This window comes from Argentina silus, assembly GCF_951799395.1.
Source record: "Argentina silus genome assembly, contig: scaffold_160, whole genome shotgun sequence".
Lineage (NCBI taxonomy): Eukaryota > Metazoa > Chordata > Actinopteri > Argentiniformes > Argentinidae > Argentina > Argentina silus.
In genome coordinates, this window is record NW_028152817.1 from 63,596 (window position 1) to 81,699 (window position 18,104).

Consider the following 18,104-nt stretch of genomic DNA (forward strand, 5'->3'; position numbering starts at 1 on the left):
CTGGTAATGCGATTGTGTTTTTGATTAAGAAATTGGTTTGAAAAACAGCTAAAGCTGCTGACGCAATTGTCACGCTCGCAAAAGGATCGCATTGAGTTGTCTTTATAAATTCATTGCGGAAATTGCTGGCACCTTCGGCTAAAATCTCCACATCATTCTGACAATAAGCCTTTAACTCGGTTAAAAAGTCAAATTCCTGATCTTTTACTGTGTTATACCACTTAAAGAAACTGTTTCTCTGTTCTATCGACATTTCATCACATCCGTACATTTCTGCTTCTGGATAGCGCCCCTTGTACTTATTTAACATTTTTGAATAATCTGTCATTTTATGAGGGAAATATCCCTTTTTCGATTCAGTTTTACATCCTAGCGCTTTTGGAAACTGTCTTAAGGGGATGGGGATGAAGGAATATGTGTCAATGAATTTGAGCCGGAATTGTTTATCAATAATGAGTATGATTTTACTCCCATGGGCTATGACGAACGGTGTTATCCCCTGTTTTACATATGCCTCTAAAATTAGATAACTGTCATAACCTTTGCTATAATGGGCTAAGAACACCGTGCCTTTGAATTGGTTTTGCCGGTAATGCAATAAAAACTCTAGAGCACAATTAGGACCCTGCGCACACCATCGAGCCCCTTGCAGGGATTGTGTAGCCACATAGACAGGGATATGTGTTCCAGTTGTCTGGCTTGATTCAAAATCATAAAATACCAGCTTCTGATTAATCCTCTCCTCTGCTACACGAGGTTTAGATTGCATGTAACATTGATGAATATCCACGCACTCTGACACTTCTTCAGAAGTCTGAACAGCTGACAAAGATGGGGGTTTAACGGGCTGAAGGAATTGTTTACAGATGTGACAAACTTTAATTGAACAGACATGGGGTTTAGAGTCTATGAGGTTTATACGGTATGTAAATCCACATTTAAGACATTTCTTATTTATTTGACAATTGCTAGCCATCTTTTTAGCTTTTGGGTGCCATCTGCACACCTTATGCAGCCTATAACACACACTATTTGAACAGTTACGATTGCAATCATTACAATGGACTTTTTGAAATGCAGCTTGTTGTTTACAGTCTGAAAGACAGACGTTGCAAGCTTTTTCGCAATAGTGTCCTCCTTCTCGACTATACCCCGTGTAACAATGAATACAGAAAAATGCACAGCCAAGGAATCCTTTAACATTTTTTATCCCGTAAAAATGATTGTCATGCAAAAGCATGTAACGGATTGTCTCTGACTCTGTTTCAGTATGGAACGTAATCAGATTAACTCTATCTGAGGCTCTGTAAAAAATAACGATTTTACAGTTTAACAGCTGTTCAAATTTGATCACATCTTCAAATGTGGTCCTATCATTAGCCCCGAGCCCGGCTTCGACATGAATATTGTAACCCTCCCTCCCTGCCTCTTCAACGGTTAAACCGGGATTTGCAAGTAGAGCTAGGTTTATTCCGAAGCATGCATGGTTCAGATTTGGAATTACAAATAAATGTTTGCTTTTTTTTTTTAGGATCTCCGTGATAAATAATGTATTAATTTTCCGCCTACCTGAACCGCCCGGAGGCCTGACAATGTTCACGGAAAGATGTATTCCAGAACCACTGAAAATAGCCATGTTAGACTGAACAAGACGGTCAAGAATTTGGTTGAAATCTGTTAGCCTACCTTCACCGTAACGCACAGTCATTGAGACGTCATCTTGTAAGCTATCAGCTCGTAAATTGAGCTGGATAATATCGCGAGGGTTTACCCCAACTCTTTCGATTATCGCAGACATTCGGTTCTGAAAACCATTTACTACAGCGTGGTAAAACTCTCCAAAATTAGGGTTGGTAAGTGCCCTATCTGGCATTGGGAAATTTAAAAATGATCTCACCTCAACATTATTGAAGCTATCTCTGTTTATTACCTGCATGCCATCAGGCGTGTCAATAGAGCCTCGGTCAATTTCCATACGCTCCGCAAAATCCTCCCCGTTACCTCCATTACAGGACGGTACAGACACTCCGGCTTCACCCTCCTCTGGTAATTGCTGGTTGTTATTACCCATTACATTATCATTAATTTCTCCATCTCCAACACCTCCACCGCTCCCGTGTTGAGTTTCAACATCGTTGAGGGCTTGACAACATACATTATCAGCGGGACTCCAGGGGGTCTCATAGTCAGTTATCTGGGAAAGGGGTATTGGAGTCCAGGGGGGCTCACAGTCAGTTATCTGGGAAAGGGGTATTGGAGTCCAGGGGGACTCATAGTCAGTTATCTGGGAAAGGGGTATAGGACTCCAATCCATGTCCATATCACGACTGGGATCCATAACATCCTCTGTCGAATCAGACCCATCCTCCATACAGGTAGACGACGGAAGCGTGTCAGATAAAGGATATCTATAAGCGGCGAGTATATCATCTAACGCCTCCTCGGTCGGGAGGAAGTAGTGCTCCTGAGGCCTGTTTACAGGGACATCGGGAAGCATCTGATGTAATGGACGGTCTACAGGTTCAAACTCTCTAACAACACTAGACGTATTAAGATCATTGACCATTTGCCTGAGGTCATGTGGAATATCATGATGATTAACCCTGTCTGATTCAGCCATTTTTTTTTTTTTTTTCTTTTTTTTTTTTTTTATATTATTAATTTGAATGAAACTGTGACTTTTTAAACAGTAAACAGACGTCTTGCGATACGTTTCAATACGCCTGTACGCTTTCGTATATGTCTAAGCCTACTACGGCGATCAACAGGTTGTGCTATATTTCTGGATCTCACCCGTAACAACCGGGCCGTATGCAATCTCATTTCAATACTGATCAAACTCTGTTCAAAATCTAGACTATTCACAGAATCGGTCTCTGAATCCTCATCTTCATCAGACACTTCTGCTAGAGCCAGACCTTCATTAAGACCTTCATAATAAGCTGAGAGAACCGCATCAGGGCGACCATCATCGTCATGCGCATCTTGACTGGGGACGGGAGACAGTTGAACATCATCATCATTATTATAAAAACCTTGGCGATTCTCCTCAAGATGGTTCAGTCCAGGCAGCTGCGCATCCTCGCTGTGGAGAGAAGCTTGTGGTGACGTCGGCAAATACGCCTCACTGTCGCTCTCAGCCGATAGGAACTGCCTGAATGTATCAAGGGGTCCAGAATCTTCAACGTTGTAACCCTCTGCTTCCATTGTAAAAAGAAGAGAAGCAGGTTACAGATTGTTTTTATTTAATTATGTATTTAATAATTTGTTGATTTATTTATTTATTTATTTAACATACCTACAGCATCCCTCCAGGGACGATATGGAGAAACACGTGCTATTTGACGTTCACGATGAGGTGACGATTGAAGACTTGTAGAGTCAATTGTTTGATCTGGAAAGATTAAAGATTACCTCTCTTACAGAAACCCTCCCTTACACCCTCTGGATGGGAAACCCCTTAGGAAAAACGTACGTACATCTTCCATGGCTGAGAGAGTGAGAGATTGGTCAGATTCAGCAGTCCCAAGTCTTCGGCCCTTTGTGACCAGCTCTCAGGGTCCCATATATATACATCTTTTTGTCAGGGAAACACATGCTCTTATCAGAGGCAAACTTTAGCAGGACCTCGGTCGGTCGGTCTTCAGACAGTTCAGGGCCCTGTGATTCCCCCCTAATCCAACCAATCCATTCTCACGGTTCTACATCCTACGGGGGTGACCCCTTCCTCATAAAAATGTCAAGATGCTACAACTAATTTTACAAACAACAGAACACCTTAGCCTCACACCCTTGTCTCATGGATCAATAAACACCCTTCCATTTCCCCCATCCTCCTTGTAGACGCCATTTTAGACAATGTCATACAGCCACAACTACTTACTACTACAGTTCCCACCCATGGGTCATATATATACACCTTTTTTGCCCGGGAAACACGTGATCTTATCAACGTCACGTCCGAGGCACGGGTCAGACCCACGTTTGAAACTAAACATTTTTAAAAATTGAACCTTTTTTTTTTTTAAGCCCCCCCCCCCCCCCCCCCCCTTTTACCAACCCTATCCCTTCATTATTGAACACAATACTAGCACTAGAGTAGCAGCCTAGCCATTTTTTAATTGCTCATTTTAACCCCCAGTATTGAAGTTTTATTTTAAGCCTCACATGCAATTTTGACATAGAGGCCTGTATGCAGCATAAAGTCATCATCATCATCATCATCACACCCCAACACCCCTTATCAGTGACAAACTTTAGCTGAACCCCCTATGGTTCTTCAGACAGTTCAGAGCCCCCATGGGGGCCCCCTCCCCTCCCCCCTATTCCATCCAATCCATTCTCACGGTTCTATAGCGCACGAGGGTGACCATATCCTCATAAAAATGTCATGTTCCGACAAACCCCAGAACACCTTAGACTCTCACCCATGTCTCATAGGGCAATAACCACCCTTCCCAACACCCCTTATCAGTGACAAACTTTAGCTGAACCCCCTATGGTTCTTCAGGCAGTTCAGGGCCCCCCATGGGGGCCCCCTCCACATCCCCTACCCTCCCCTCCCCTCCCCTCCCCCCTAACCCATACATTCCATTCTCACGGATCTACATCCTATGGGGGGTGACCACAGCCTCATAAAAATGTCAAGTTCCGACAAACACCAGAACACCTTTAGCCTCTCCCCCCACGTCTCATTGGACCAGCATCAACAGCACACCACATCCGCCCTCAAAGGGGGCGGGACTTATAATTTTCAAGTATTATTTTCGATGATTACATTTATGTGACGTCATCACTTTTTGTCACAAAGTGTATACTATATTCTCTGATGAGAAAGGAGATGGAGGCGGGTATGAAGAGAGAAGAAGAGATGGAGAGAGAGATGGAGAGAATCCTGGAGGAGAAAGAAAGGGAGGTGAAACAAGTGAAAGAGAGGATGGAGGTGATGAAATGGGCAGAGGAGGAGAGAGAGAGAAACAGGAGTGAGAAGGAGAAAGAAAAGGATTTTGAATGGATGAGAAAGGAGTTGGAGGCGATGAAGAGAGTCGAAGATATGGAGAGAGAGATGGAGAGAATCTTGGAGGAGAAAGAATGTGACGTTAAACACATGAGAGAAGAGATGGATGTGATAAAGAATATGTTGGAAAGGAGGGAGAGTGAAGTGGAAGAGGAGATGAGAAAGATTACAGAAGATGTCGTGAAGTGGATGAAGACAGAGATGGAGAGGGAGATGGAGAAGATTGAGAAGGAGAAAGAAAACGATATTGAATGGATGAGAAAGGAGATGGAGGCGGGTATGAAGACAGTAGAAGAGATGGAGAGAATCCTGGAGGAGAAAGAAATGGAGGTGAAACAAGTGAAAAAGAGGATGGAGGTGATGAAATGGGCAGAGGAGGAGAGAGAGAGAGACAGGAGTGAGAAGGAGAAAGAAAAGGATTTTGAATGGATGAGAAAGGAGTTGGAGGCGATGAAGAGAGTAGAGGAGGCCGAGAAAGAGATGGAGAGAATCCTGGAGGAGAAAGAAATGGAGGTGAAACAAGTGAAAGAGAGGATGGAGGTGATGAAATGGGCAGAGGAGGAGAGACAGAGAAACAGGAATGAACAGGAGAAAGAAAAGGATATTGAATGGGTGAAAAAGGAATTGGAGGCAATGAAGAGAGTAGAAGTGGTCGAGAAAGAGATGGAGAAAATCCTGAAGGAGAAAGAAGATGACGTTAAACGCATGAGAGAAGAGATGGATGGGATGATAAATAATATGGTGGAAAGGAGGGAGAGGGAAGTGAAAGAGTTGATGACAAAGATTACAGAAGATGTCATGAAGAGGATGAAGACAGAAATGGAGAGAGAGAAGGAGAAGACTGAAAAGAAAAGAGTAATGGCGGCGAACCTGGAGTTTGCCAGAGAGAGCATGGAGAGGGCTTTCCATAAAGGGAAACAAAATACAGGTATGCCCTCCATTATCTGCTTACAGTGCATTCTAAGCATGATCATTTTGGCTTCTCAAATCACCTCAAAATAATTTAGATTTTATCTATACAAATGATAAGACAATTTTTCTCTTTCAGATATTTCAACACAGAGACAATTCTGGAAATCCACAACTATCCCAAACTTACTACCACAATAACTACCCTGCATACTACCACTATAACTACACTTGCCGTTTCAATTCTCTTTCATTAAAGTCATATTCAAAGGCAAACTGTGTGTCATGTTTGAAATGCTGTATTTTACAAGTTGCATAGCTGTAAACTATGTTGAGTGATGATGAGTTTAGGAAGAAAAGGTATGTAAAAAAATGAATACTCCTGCACACACGATTGTTCCCTCTGCTTATTTATTGTGTCGACGTTTCGGTTTATGACCTTTATCAAAACATTTTTATCTGTGAGGTCTGTATTCCTAACACCACAAAAAGACAAAGTGGTGGTGTTTGTGTTTTTTACATTTACAAGTTGAGGAAGAAAAAACATGGCACATGTATGCACATGGGTTAGATTAGAAACAATCTGGGTAAACCTTAATTTGAAGAGGTATGCATGAGGTCTGTTATGTTTTTCTCTATATCCCATAATATTGATTACAATGATCAACATATTTGTACCCTGAAAAGAACCCAAACTGAACAAGTTCCCCATTATAAGTACCTGGGCATTTAGATAGATGATACACTTTTAAAATACATGTTGAAAAAGTGATCAACAGTTTGCGAGTTAGACTTGTACTTGTTTTGTAAAGAAATGTCTTGCTTCACCTTTGATAATAGGAGGAAGATTGTCTTGGCAACGCTCCTCCCTGTTCGTGATTATGGTGACACAATTTAAAATCACACGACAGCCTCAATTCTTAAACCACTAGACCCGATTTATCACTCTGCTCTGCAGTTCATTTGTAGGCATGTTTTCTGTACCCACCATTGTCTTTTGTATCTGTCTGTGGGTTGGGATTCTTTGACGTTGAGAAGGGCTTATCATTGGATTTCATCTGTATATAAAGCAGTTCTTTTAAAACTCCCATTTTACCTCACATCATTGCTTTTATGGCGACTTATTGGCGATCAAACTTGCAGCTTGTTACTATTTAATGTGCTACAAGTGATTACAGAATTGAGAAGAACGTTTTAGCTGCTGTGCTCCTCAGATATGGAATGATCTTCAGGCTAGACTGAGGTTGGAGCACTTGGTCCCTTACACTTGTACCATCATCTGCTTTTTAGTGGACAATATATGCAATAAATACCTTTTTTACACATCTTGAATCAGAATGGGTCAGCCTCTTACACAAACAGGGTCACAGTCAATGGGTACAAAACTGGAGCAAACGTGTGTATACCAAGATACTGTACCTCGACTCCTTTCCATTCCAAAAGAAATGTGTCCCTTTCCCTTCACTCAAATGTTGTGGATGACATGTACATAAAGCCACACACTGATGCAGGTGTGATGTTATGAGAGCTTTAGCATTTAGCATTTCCTGTGTTCAGGCGTTCTATTCACTTCTAATAGGACAAATGAAGGTACACTTGCCTCATAAGGCTCATTCTTGTTTCATTTGTCCTATTAGCTCCTACTGATCTCACTTTACACAGACACAGAGGAGGAGAGACTCAAACTCATTAGAAGTTTATTACTGGATCAGTTTACAAAACAAAACAAAACTGCATGGAGCGTACAGTACAGCAGAGCTTGGAGTACCAGACATGAACACACACATCGGAGCTGTCACAGTGGTATACCTTGGATCACACACAGACACACACACACACACACACACACACACACACACACACACACACACACACACACACTCACTCTCTCTCAGGGCTGCATGCGGATAGCTCCATCCAGTTTGATCTCCATTGATCATGGGGTTCTCAGCCAGTGATGTCACCAGGTGGGCAAACTCTGCAGGGTCTCCCAGGCGCGAGGGGAAGAGCACTTGGCGGGCCAGGAATGAACGCACCTTCTCAGGTAAACCCACCAGGAGAGGAGTGGAGAACAGACCTAAGGAGAGGGAGAGAGAGGTTGTCTGATATGGAGAGGAAGGGGGTGGGGGGGGAGTGTGTGAAAGAGTGCGTATGTATGTGTGTGTGTTTACTGACTGGGTGCGATGGTGACCACACGGATGTCCATGGGTGCCAGGTCTCGGGCGATTGGTAGAGTCATCCCAACAATACCCCCCTTAGAGGCTGAATACGCAGCCTGACCCACCTACAAAGAGAGACAGTGAGAGTGAAGGAAGGGGCTGTTGAGACAGTGTTTGTGTGTGTGTGTGTGTGTGTGTGTGTGTGTGTGTGTGTGTGTGTCTGTGTGTGATCCAAGGTATACCACTGTGACAGCTCCGATGTGTGTGTTCATGTCTGGTACTCCAAGCTCTGCTGTACTGTACGCTCCATGCAGTTTTGTTTTGTTTTGTAAAAACTTTACTCATCACTCTGATCGTAGTGTAAGAAGTTTTAATAAAAAATATTATTTGTTAGTTAGTTAGTTGTGATAATACATACAAATGATAGTATTGATAATTACAGTTATCTAACAGTTTCAATGATACCTATGACTTGATCGTTTTGCTTTTGTTTCAAGTCAGATTGTTGATTTATATTTGTTCTGACCAGGTATGGATACTGGCCATATGGAATATTAAAAAAACTAGGCATTCCTTGTCTCAAACCCATCCCTTTCCTCGGGACGATGATGGGATATAAGAAGGTTTGTAGAGATAAAGCCCATAAACAACAACATTGTAGACTCATCCATGATGTGTGTTGTTGTGGTGAAAGCCATGGGAGCTGAATATGAATTGTTTTACCCAGAAAAATGGGCAATAAAGCTTTTGAACGAAAACGAAAAGAGAGGAGTGGGAGCCGGTCTGTAGTGGAAAAGGGCCATCATAAACTAAGCCACAGTTCAGGTTTATGACAAGCATTTATGATCTGGCTATTTTTTTGTTTTGTTTTTTGTTCCCAGGGTGGTTTCACCAATTTTGACACAGAGAGCTTCCAGAAATATGGGAAACTGTAGGGGTGATTCTGCTAAACTGATCCTGGTTATTGTTAACTATGATGGATATATATATCTCTCAGTGTCTACAGTATACACTCTTAAACCAGGCGGACACTGTGCGATTTTCACAAACACAGACGATCCAACCGACGAAATGGTCTCATACACCAAGACAAATGATCTGTCTTGATGCAAGTACACTGCCCAAGCAACAATTTCATGCTTCCACATTAATAATTTGAATCTGTTATTGAGCGATTTAAGTTTTAAGCTTTTAAGTATTCTGTAGTATGGTCCCAAACACAACTTGTGCGTTGCCAATGTTTGACAACATCCTGGATTCTCATTGGTTGAGGCTCCTATATTGCCTCTGAGCACGTCTCAAACTGCATGAATAAAGAGGAGCCACGACATGTCAGAATTCAAATCGGAAGTGATTGTGTCTTCCCTCCATGTCATTGAAAGGGCAAAAATGTAATTAAAAAAATAAAGAAAAAAAGGGTTCTAAAAGGATTCTTTGGTTGAATAACTCTTATGGGTTCCATTTGCAGTGCCCTGCGTAAGTAATGGGACAAGCATTTTTTCTTCTTTTGCATTATGCAAATGTCCAAATTAAGCACTCGTATTTGTATGCAAAAGTGCAAAAGTCTGTGACCCATTGACCCAACCAGACGCTGGGTATCTTCTCTGGTAATGCTCTGCCAGACCTATATTGCAGCGATTGTTGTTTGTTTTTTTAGGATGTTTTGCCCTCCTCTTCAGCAAATTAAATGCATGTTCTATAGGATTCTATTGGATTCACTTTTTGGCCCTGAATAATTTCCTAGTTGCTATGGCAGTATGTTTTGGGTCATTGTCCTGCTGTATGGTGAAATGCCGTCCAATGAGTTTGGAGCAATTAAGCAATTAAGTTGTACTTGGACTGACAAGATGTTTCTGAACACTTCTGAATTCATCTTCATCAAAGGAGACAAGTGAGCCAGTTACAGTGGAAGCCATACATGCCCAAGCCATAACACCCCCTCCCCCATATTTCACAGATGATGTGGGATGCTGTGGATATTGGGCAGTTCCTTTTTTTCTCCACACTTTACACTTGCCATCACTCTGGTACATGTTTTTCCAGAACTCTGCAGGCTCTTTTAGGTACTTTTTAGCAAACCGTAACCTGGCCAGCCTGTTTTTGTGGCTAAGTAGTGGTTTGCACCTTGCAGTGTAGCCTCTGTAGTTCTGCTGGTGAAGTCTTCTGCGGATGGTAGTCTCTGACTCATTGACGCCTACCTCCTGGAGAGTGTTCCTAATCTATGGGGCAGTTTTTTTTAGTTGTTTTTTTTAATTATGGTGAGCATTCTTTGGTTATCCACTGGAAGTCTTCCTTGCCATTTGCGATTTCTTAGCTCACCAGTGCTTTCTTTCCTTTTAATGAAGTTCCAAACTGTTGATTTTGGTAGGTTTAAGGTTTTGGCTATGTTTCATTTTTTTCTGATATTTCAGCATCATAATGGCTTCCCTGACTTTCAATAACATCTCTTTGGTCCTCATGTTGACAAGACACCAATAGCAGACTGCACAAATTATGTGATGGAACACACCTGACGAACACACCTGTCAAGCCAATTGTCCCATCACTTTAGTGTAGCCTGAAATAGGGGGATTATGCATAAAAATGTTGTAATTTCTGAATGATAAACCAATATGTACACAAATAACATCAAATAAAAGATGAGAATCTCTACGTTCTCATTTCAACTCCAAAAAGAAGAAAAAATGCTTCACTGTCCCATTACTTTCGCACGGTACTGTATAACCTTCTGTGGAAAAGGGTTCTACATGGAACCCAAAAGGTTTCTTCAAAGGGAGAGTAGAAGAAGAACCCTTTTTGGTTCTAGGTAGCACTTTTTTTCTAAGAGTGCAGGATCTGTGATGGGTCTGTCTGTCTCTATCTACGGTATATATCCGCTTGAATGCCACAGCCTATTTGAGTATTGTTGCTGACCATGTGCATCCCTTCATGGCCACAATTGACCCATCTTCTAATGGCTACTTCCAGCATGATAATGCACCATGTCACAAAGCAAAAGTTGTCTTAAACTGGTTTCATGAACATGACAATGAGTTCAGTGTTCTTCAGTGGCCTTCCCAGGATCTGAATCCAATAGAACACCTTTGGGATGTGGTAGAACGGGAGATTCACATCTTGAAAGTGAACCTGAAAAATCTGCAGGAATTGAGTGATGCAATCATGTCATCATGGACCAGAATCTCAAAGGAATGTTTCCAACATCTTGTGGAATCAATGCCACGAAGAATTGAGGCTGTTTTGAGAGCAAAGGGAGGCCCTACCCAGTATTAGTATAGTGTTCCTCATGAAGTGCTCTGTGAGTGTATATCTAACTATCTTTGTTTTTGCTGGTCTGTAGGATCTATGATGGCCGTCAGCCCATCCTGTGTATCATGGACACAGCCATGATCAAAACCATCCTCATCAAGGAATGCTACTCCCTTTTCACTAACAGGAGGGTAATACGCTAAATTGAAGTTGTTGTATGGGGAAAAAAACATAAGGGCTCCTTAAATAGATAATATCATTGTTATTATAGCATTATTAATATTAGGTTAATCTTGCAGTATATAATAATAATAATTTTTCTAGAATATCTATCTCAACGGGCCTCTGTATGACGCCGTGTTTATCGCTGAGGATGATGCATGGAGACGGATCCGCAGTGTCCTGTCTCCCTCCTTCACCAGTGGGCGGATCAAAGAGGTACAGTCCCATCTCTCCTCTCCTTCTTTCATTCATTCCTTTATACAACACAAATAAATGAATGACTAACAACTCTGACGCGTGTGTGTGTGTGTGTGTGTGTGTGTGTGTGTGTGTGTGTGTGTGTGTGTGTGAGAGTGTGTGAGAGTGTGTGTGTGATTTGTACTATGTGTATAGTGTGTATTCATTGTTGTTTGTTGTTGTGTGAAGCAGCAACTTTAATTAATTAATCCAAGACAAATTTTCATCCGGGACAATAAAGTATATTTGATCTTATCTTCGATAAGTTCAGTGGTCAGATGACAGAGTGTAGAATAATAGTTCATCTTTGGAGTCACTTATTCTTTGACTATATACATAATGTATCCTGTATGGATGTATATTCTCAGGCTATATAAACATTAAAATAATTCCTGTTTCAAACATGATATTAATATATGTTTTGCACATATTAATCCACGTATCAATCATGATATTTTTACATGTATCCTTCCCAACTCAGATGCTCAGGATCATGAAGCAGCACTCTGGTAACTTGGTCAGCAATCTGAAGAAGACGGCTGATAACGATGAGCCCATTGAACTAAAGGAGTGAGTATTTATCTCCGAGACGATAAGGTGAATTTGTAATTTCAGTGAACTCCCCCTTTAATTTTGTGGTTGTGGTTCTGGTGGTCAGAGATTGTGTGGTTGTGTTCCAGGTTCTTTGGACCATACAGTATGGATGTGGTCGTCAGTACTTCATTCAGTGTCGACATCGACTCCCTCCACAACCCCTCCGACCCCTTTGTGACCAACATCAAGAAAATGCTCAAGTTTGACATCTTCAGCCCACTGTTCCTCACAGTCGGTACAACTGCCCCCATATAGCTTTCAGTCATTTTGTGCTTAATAAATGAAGCTATTGATTTCATTGATTAGACTGACATAAACCACACTGCCAATGGTTTGCGCTCTACTCATTTGATAAACACATGGGCCGTGTCCAGAACCAACCTCTAGTTCCTAAATGCTGGACACTTGGAGATCTGAGTGGATTGGATACAGAAGTGTCTAGGGATAGAGCCTAGGAGTTGTTTCTGGACAGGGCTGTGCATTGAATAGGATTGGAGTCACGTATCATGGTATTTCCTGTTCCTGTTTGTAACCGTGGCATTTCCTGTCCGTCCAGCATTCTTCCCCTTCATGGGTCCTGTTATGGCAAACATGGAGGTATCCCTATTCCCTGCCTCGGTCACAGATTTCTTCTACGCTGTCTTTCAGAAGATCAAGTCCAATCGCGTGGCTAGCACCAGGAAGGTATGTAAATATAACTGATCAAATATACGATCTTCAGCCAGTATTGTGTAATACAATTGTAGAGATTTGGTAGCATCTGGTAGTTCTCATGTGATTTTGATCTGACGTAAGCCTGCTTCCAGAGTCGGGTAGATTTCCTGCAGCTGATGATAGACTCACAGAAAGACAGCAACTCAAAGGGAGAGGAGCAGAGTAAAGGTGCCTGCCTTAAACACACACACACACACACACACACACACACACACACACACACACACACACACACACACACACACCTGCCTCAAACACCTATACCTACAAACACACCGTGGAAATACTCTACTTCGTCCCTTTCTCACACCTACCACCCCATTTCTCCCACTCTCCCTCTCCTCCCTCTCATTCTCCCCCTCTCTCCATCATCATAGGATTGAGTGACCATGAGATCTTGTCCCAGGCAATGATGTTCATCTTTGCTGGCTATGAGACCACCAGTAGCTCTCTGTCCTTCCTGGCCTACAATCTGGCAACCAACCCTCACATCATGACCAAGCTGCAGGAGGAGATAGACACTGTGTTTCCCAACAAGGTAACCCCTCTGCAGACTCCTATATAGTACTATTCATGTGGAACAGGAAATATGATAGTGACAGTGTTTTAGAGGGTACTGATGAGTGTGTAACCCCTGTGCACTGCAGACTCCTACAGATGGTTAGATAGGTGACAGTATTTTGCAGTGTGCTAATGTGTCTGTAGCATCCCTGTGCAGACTTCTGCCCAGTATTATTCATTTGAAACAGGAAGTAGATAGGTGTTGTTGGAATCTTCAGAATACTTAAAAGGCCAGTACCTGAGGACCTGAGGGATCTACAGGGTATATACCTTAAAAGCATGTCTGACATGCAGTGGTGTGCATGACCATAGAGTGATTTCTAAACTAATGCAATCATCTTAAAATAAATTATAAAACTAACAGGTAATCAGTGCAGAGACTTGTGTGATATGTGCTCTCCATCTGACTCGTGCTGCTGCATTTTGTATCATTTGCCAAGAGCTTTCTTTGGTCGACCAGACAGGAGAGTGTTACAGTAATCAAGGCTGCTAGTAATACAAGCATGCATTCGTCTCTCAGTGTCAGCCTGGGAGAGGAAAGGTTGCACCTTTACAGCTGTGTTCTGTAAAGGTCCATGTAATATTCAAGCTTTCTAAAAGCTTCCTAACGGTTGTAATGACTATCTTTAATCGGTAGCGATCAGGGAACAAGATCCCTTATAATAAATCCCTTATGAATAAATATTTCATTTACGAACGCTGTTTTGGTTCGGAAAACACGCTTTTTAAAATGCAGTGTCCTACCTGACATTCGGTTTGCATATAAACATGTTGTGAGTGCCAGGGGTGTTCTAGGGGAGTAGACTGACCTTTCTCTGGTGGCTGCCTCTCCCAATCGTGTGCGCATGCAGAAAAACAACAGCTAATGTCCAACACTGCAAGTTCATTTCGGGGGGATATATTATTATTAGGGAGGATGTTGTTGTTTGGAAAACTTCAGACAGAATTTCTCCACGATGGCAGATTTCCGGCAAACTTACTTACTCTTCTTTAAGTGATACAAATATGTTTTAGTCACATTCTTGATATGGGTTTCAAAATTAAGATCTGAGTCAATGGTAACACCTTGTTTTTTTGCCTGGTGCTTAGTGTTACTGTAAGTAGTGTCTTTAAGTGTGCAGACAGTTTGACCAGGACAAGGACAAAGAGCATTTTGGCATCAGCATTAATTAATTAATTCTAAGGTCATTAAGAACCTAGTTAATAACTTAACAACATAGTGCTATCTCAGTGCTATGATCGGCACAAAAGCCAGATTGGAACATGTCAAATGGGAATAAGGAGATTATTTAACAGTTTGAACACCTTTTTTTCAAGAATTATTATTTTTTTGCTTAAAAAGGGAAGGTTGGAGATTGGCCTAAAATCGCTAAGGACTGAAGAGTCTAAGTTACTTTTCTTCAGGAGGGGTTTCACCATGGTAGTTTTAGGTGCAGATGAACAGACCCCCACTTTGCTGAGCATTTCTGTATGACCACTGCAAAAGAGTTCATAGTGCTTCCGTGTGGTGGAAGGTGGGGTAACAAGTCATCAAACACATCTTCAGGTCTTGCCTGAGTGATCCTCCTCACCTAATATTGGTTCTCTTATCTCAGAAGTATGTTGCAAATTCCTCACATTTGTAGGTGGAGAGCAGATCACCAGGTGTCTTGTGGGTGGGATTTATAAGGCTGTCAATCGTTGAAAAGAGCACTGTTTGAGTTGTTATGATTCATTATCAATTTTGAGAAATGATCCCGTCTGTCTTGGCGTTTTTTTATTGCCTTATTAAAAGCAGAAAGATGCTCTCGAAGAATATCAAGGTGGACCTGCAGTTTTTGTCCGCTCAGACTTTCTGCAAATTCTTTTAAATTTGGCCACAGCCTTTTTCAGTTTGACTGGTGCTACAGAGTCGATAGTTGCCCTTAGTTTGGTGTTGAAGCTGGTTGCTAAATCATTATCACAGGAGGAAGCTGTTGATGGTGTACTATTCATATTCATATTCATCATGAAATTCTCATCTGCTCAGCGACATGGCTAGATAAATAATAGAGTGAAAATATATTTTTCCCCACTTCTTATAGACTGACATGCATTCATGTTTAGCCAGGTTTCAGATAAAAACATTACAGTGCAGCTTTCGCTCTGAGATAAGATCAATAAAGGTTTTGCCAGATAGGGACCTAATATTCAAAAGCACCATGGTAATGTTCTCTGGGCTGTTCGGTGCTGCCCGGCCACAGTTAATGGAATGGATACCAAGTTATTCACATTTGAACCACCTGACAGTTTTCTTGTAGTCTGTCGACTGTGATAGGAAATAATAGACTATAGCACATTCAGTATTCCAAGCAGTCAATCCACTAAAAGCAGCCCAGTTTAGTGGCATTTTGACTTCTGATTGATCCTTGTGTACATCTATCATTTACATTGTTCAGTGGAATCTAAATGTATTTTCTTCTAACTATCAAGATAACATTATTTAGCGATTTTTTTGTTTATTCATGTATAACAAAAAAGCAAGACACTATTACACATGTACATTGAAAGTAATGGCGTTCTGTATGCGGGTGTCATGAAATTAGGCTATGCAGATTAGAATAAGTATAGTACTGTGTTCATTTCCCCGCAAAAAAACACAAAAAACTAACAGCTCTTCAGATTTGCGACGAAAAAGAGTTAGTTCTGGGCTACGGCTACGTGAACGACCAATCACTAGTGCTCATGTGAGTGTAATATCCCTGTGCAGGCTCCTATCCAGTACGAGGCTCTGATGCAGATGGACTATCTAGACAGCGTTATCAACGAGTCTCTCAGGTCGTACCCCATCGACTTGAAAGAGTCGCCAAGAAATCTGTTGAGATCTGCGGCATCACCATCCCCAAGGGTATGGTCATCATGATACCCATCTGGACCTTGCACCGTGACCCCGATGTGTGGGAAGACCCAGAGGAGTTCAAACCAGAGAGGTAATGGGCCACATCTTAACCACAACCACAATATCAATCACAACAGCAACGATAAGAGCAGTGTTCCACAAACAACCATAAAACAAACCTAAATGCGACGACCAAACACAAACAGGTTTCTTCAACCATGTATAACCATCATATTACTGTGATTTAATTGATATGTTCTTTAACCCCTCCTCCTCTGAACTCTCCGTGTGTAGGTTCAGTAAGGAGAACAAGGAGAGCATCGACCCATACACCTACATGCCGTTCGGGTTGGGCCCACGGAACTGTATCGGGATGCGATTCGCTCTGGTATTGATGAAACTGGCGATGGTGGAGATTCTACAGAGGTTCAACTTCACCGTCTGCAAAGAGACAGAGGTGAGACAAAATAATGATACAATGATTGTAAATATAATTTTGTACCTATGACTTTGTTGCGTTTCTATATGTAGCAGAGGTGATTTTGGAATCACACTCGGGTGATGAGGTAGCCCTGCCTGAGACATGTAAACTGAAGTGTCGCCCTCAGACCTTGAGGATGTCCTCTTGGCTTAATAGTAGCGTTTGTGTCTTCCACATGGGAGACCCGGGTTTGAACCCCCATACTACAATTCTGTACTTGCGTACTGCATGAGTATGTACTCCCCATTTAATTTCCCAGATTGCATTTTTCAGTACTAGGCGCCAATCATCCTCAGTATAGGCTACCTACTAAATGATGGAAGTGTGAGATTTAAAAAAAAGCTATTTGTATTTCTGCAAAACTCCCTCGAGACTTCATAGGGCCATTTTAATGTATGTCGACCCAAGAGAGGTTGTCCAGGAGTTTGAGTTTATTTGAATTTATAGTGCAATGCTACCCGAACGTAACAGTGACACTGTATTAGGTAACATTCATAGTGTAACGCTGACATCTGTTTTACTCGTTCCTTCATACTTTAACTGTGTGTCAACTCTCACCAGATCCCCATTGAGATGGACCTACAGAACACTCTGATGCCCATACGGCCCATCAAACTCAAGCTGCTGTCCCGCTGCCAGGAGTCCAACAACAACCAGCTCAAAGCAGACAGCCAGTGATGAGGACCTGCCCTGCTGCAGGTCTCTCAGTTATTATGTTACACATAGATCTAGGATCAGCCCCAACACTGGCTACTTTCAAAAATGGGCTTAAAAAAAAAAAGGGCTTCGCTTTTGCCTTAAATTGAAACTAAATTGGCGCTAATAATTGCACTGTGACCCTAAAATGCACTGTGACTTTTATTATTTTTTTATGTCTTTTATGCGTTTTTATTCAAAAAAAAAATTTCATGCTGTTTCCTTTTTATCTATTTTACGTAAAGCACTTTGAATTGCCTCTGTGTATGAAATGTGCTATATAAATAAACTTGCCTTGCCTTGCCTTGCCTTGCCTCGCCTTGCCTCTGGGCTCTGCTGCTACTGTATGCTGCTCTCTTTGTATCTGTCTAATAGTGGAGGTCCAGGACTAGTTGTACAGAGACAGTTGTT

At 41.8% G+C, this 18,104-nt stretch overlaps 1 pseudogene across 1 annotated transcript in view; it reads left to right on the forward strand.

Annotated features, from left to right (window-relative positions):
- The window catches only part of LOC310824613 (cytochrome P450 3A27-like), a 49,902-nt pseudogene extending 32,227 nt beyond the window's left edge, over positions 1-17,675 (forward strand). The window contains exons 2-11 of the transcript in view: positions 11,423-11,522; positions 11,656-11,769; positions 12,272-12,360; positions 12,471-12,619; positions 12,941-13,068; positions 13,191-13,266; positions 13,476-13,636; positions 16,388-16,607; positions 16,811-16,973; positions 17,559-17,675. The product of the transcript in view is annotated as a cytochrome P450 3A27-like (transcript). The remainder of the gene's footprint in view (positions 1-11,422; positions 11,523-11,655; positions 11,770-12,271; positions 12,361-12,470; positions 12,620-12,940; positions 13,069-13,190; positions 13,267-13,475; positions 13,637-16,387; positions 16,608-16,810; positions 16,974-17,558) is intronic.
- The last annotated feature ends 429 nt before the right edge of the window (positions 17,676-18,104 follow it).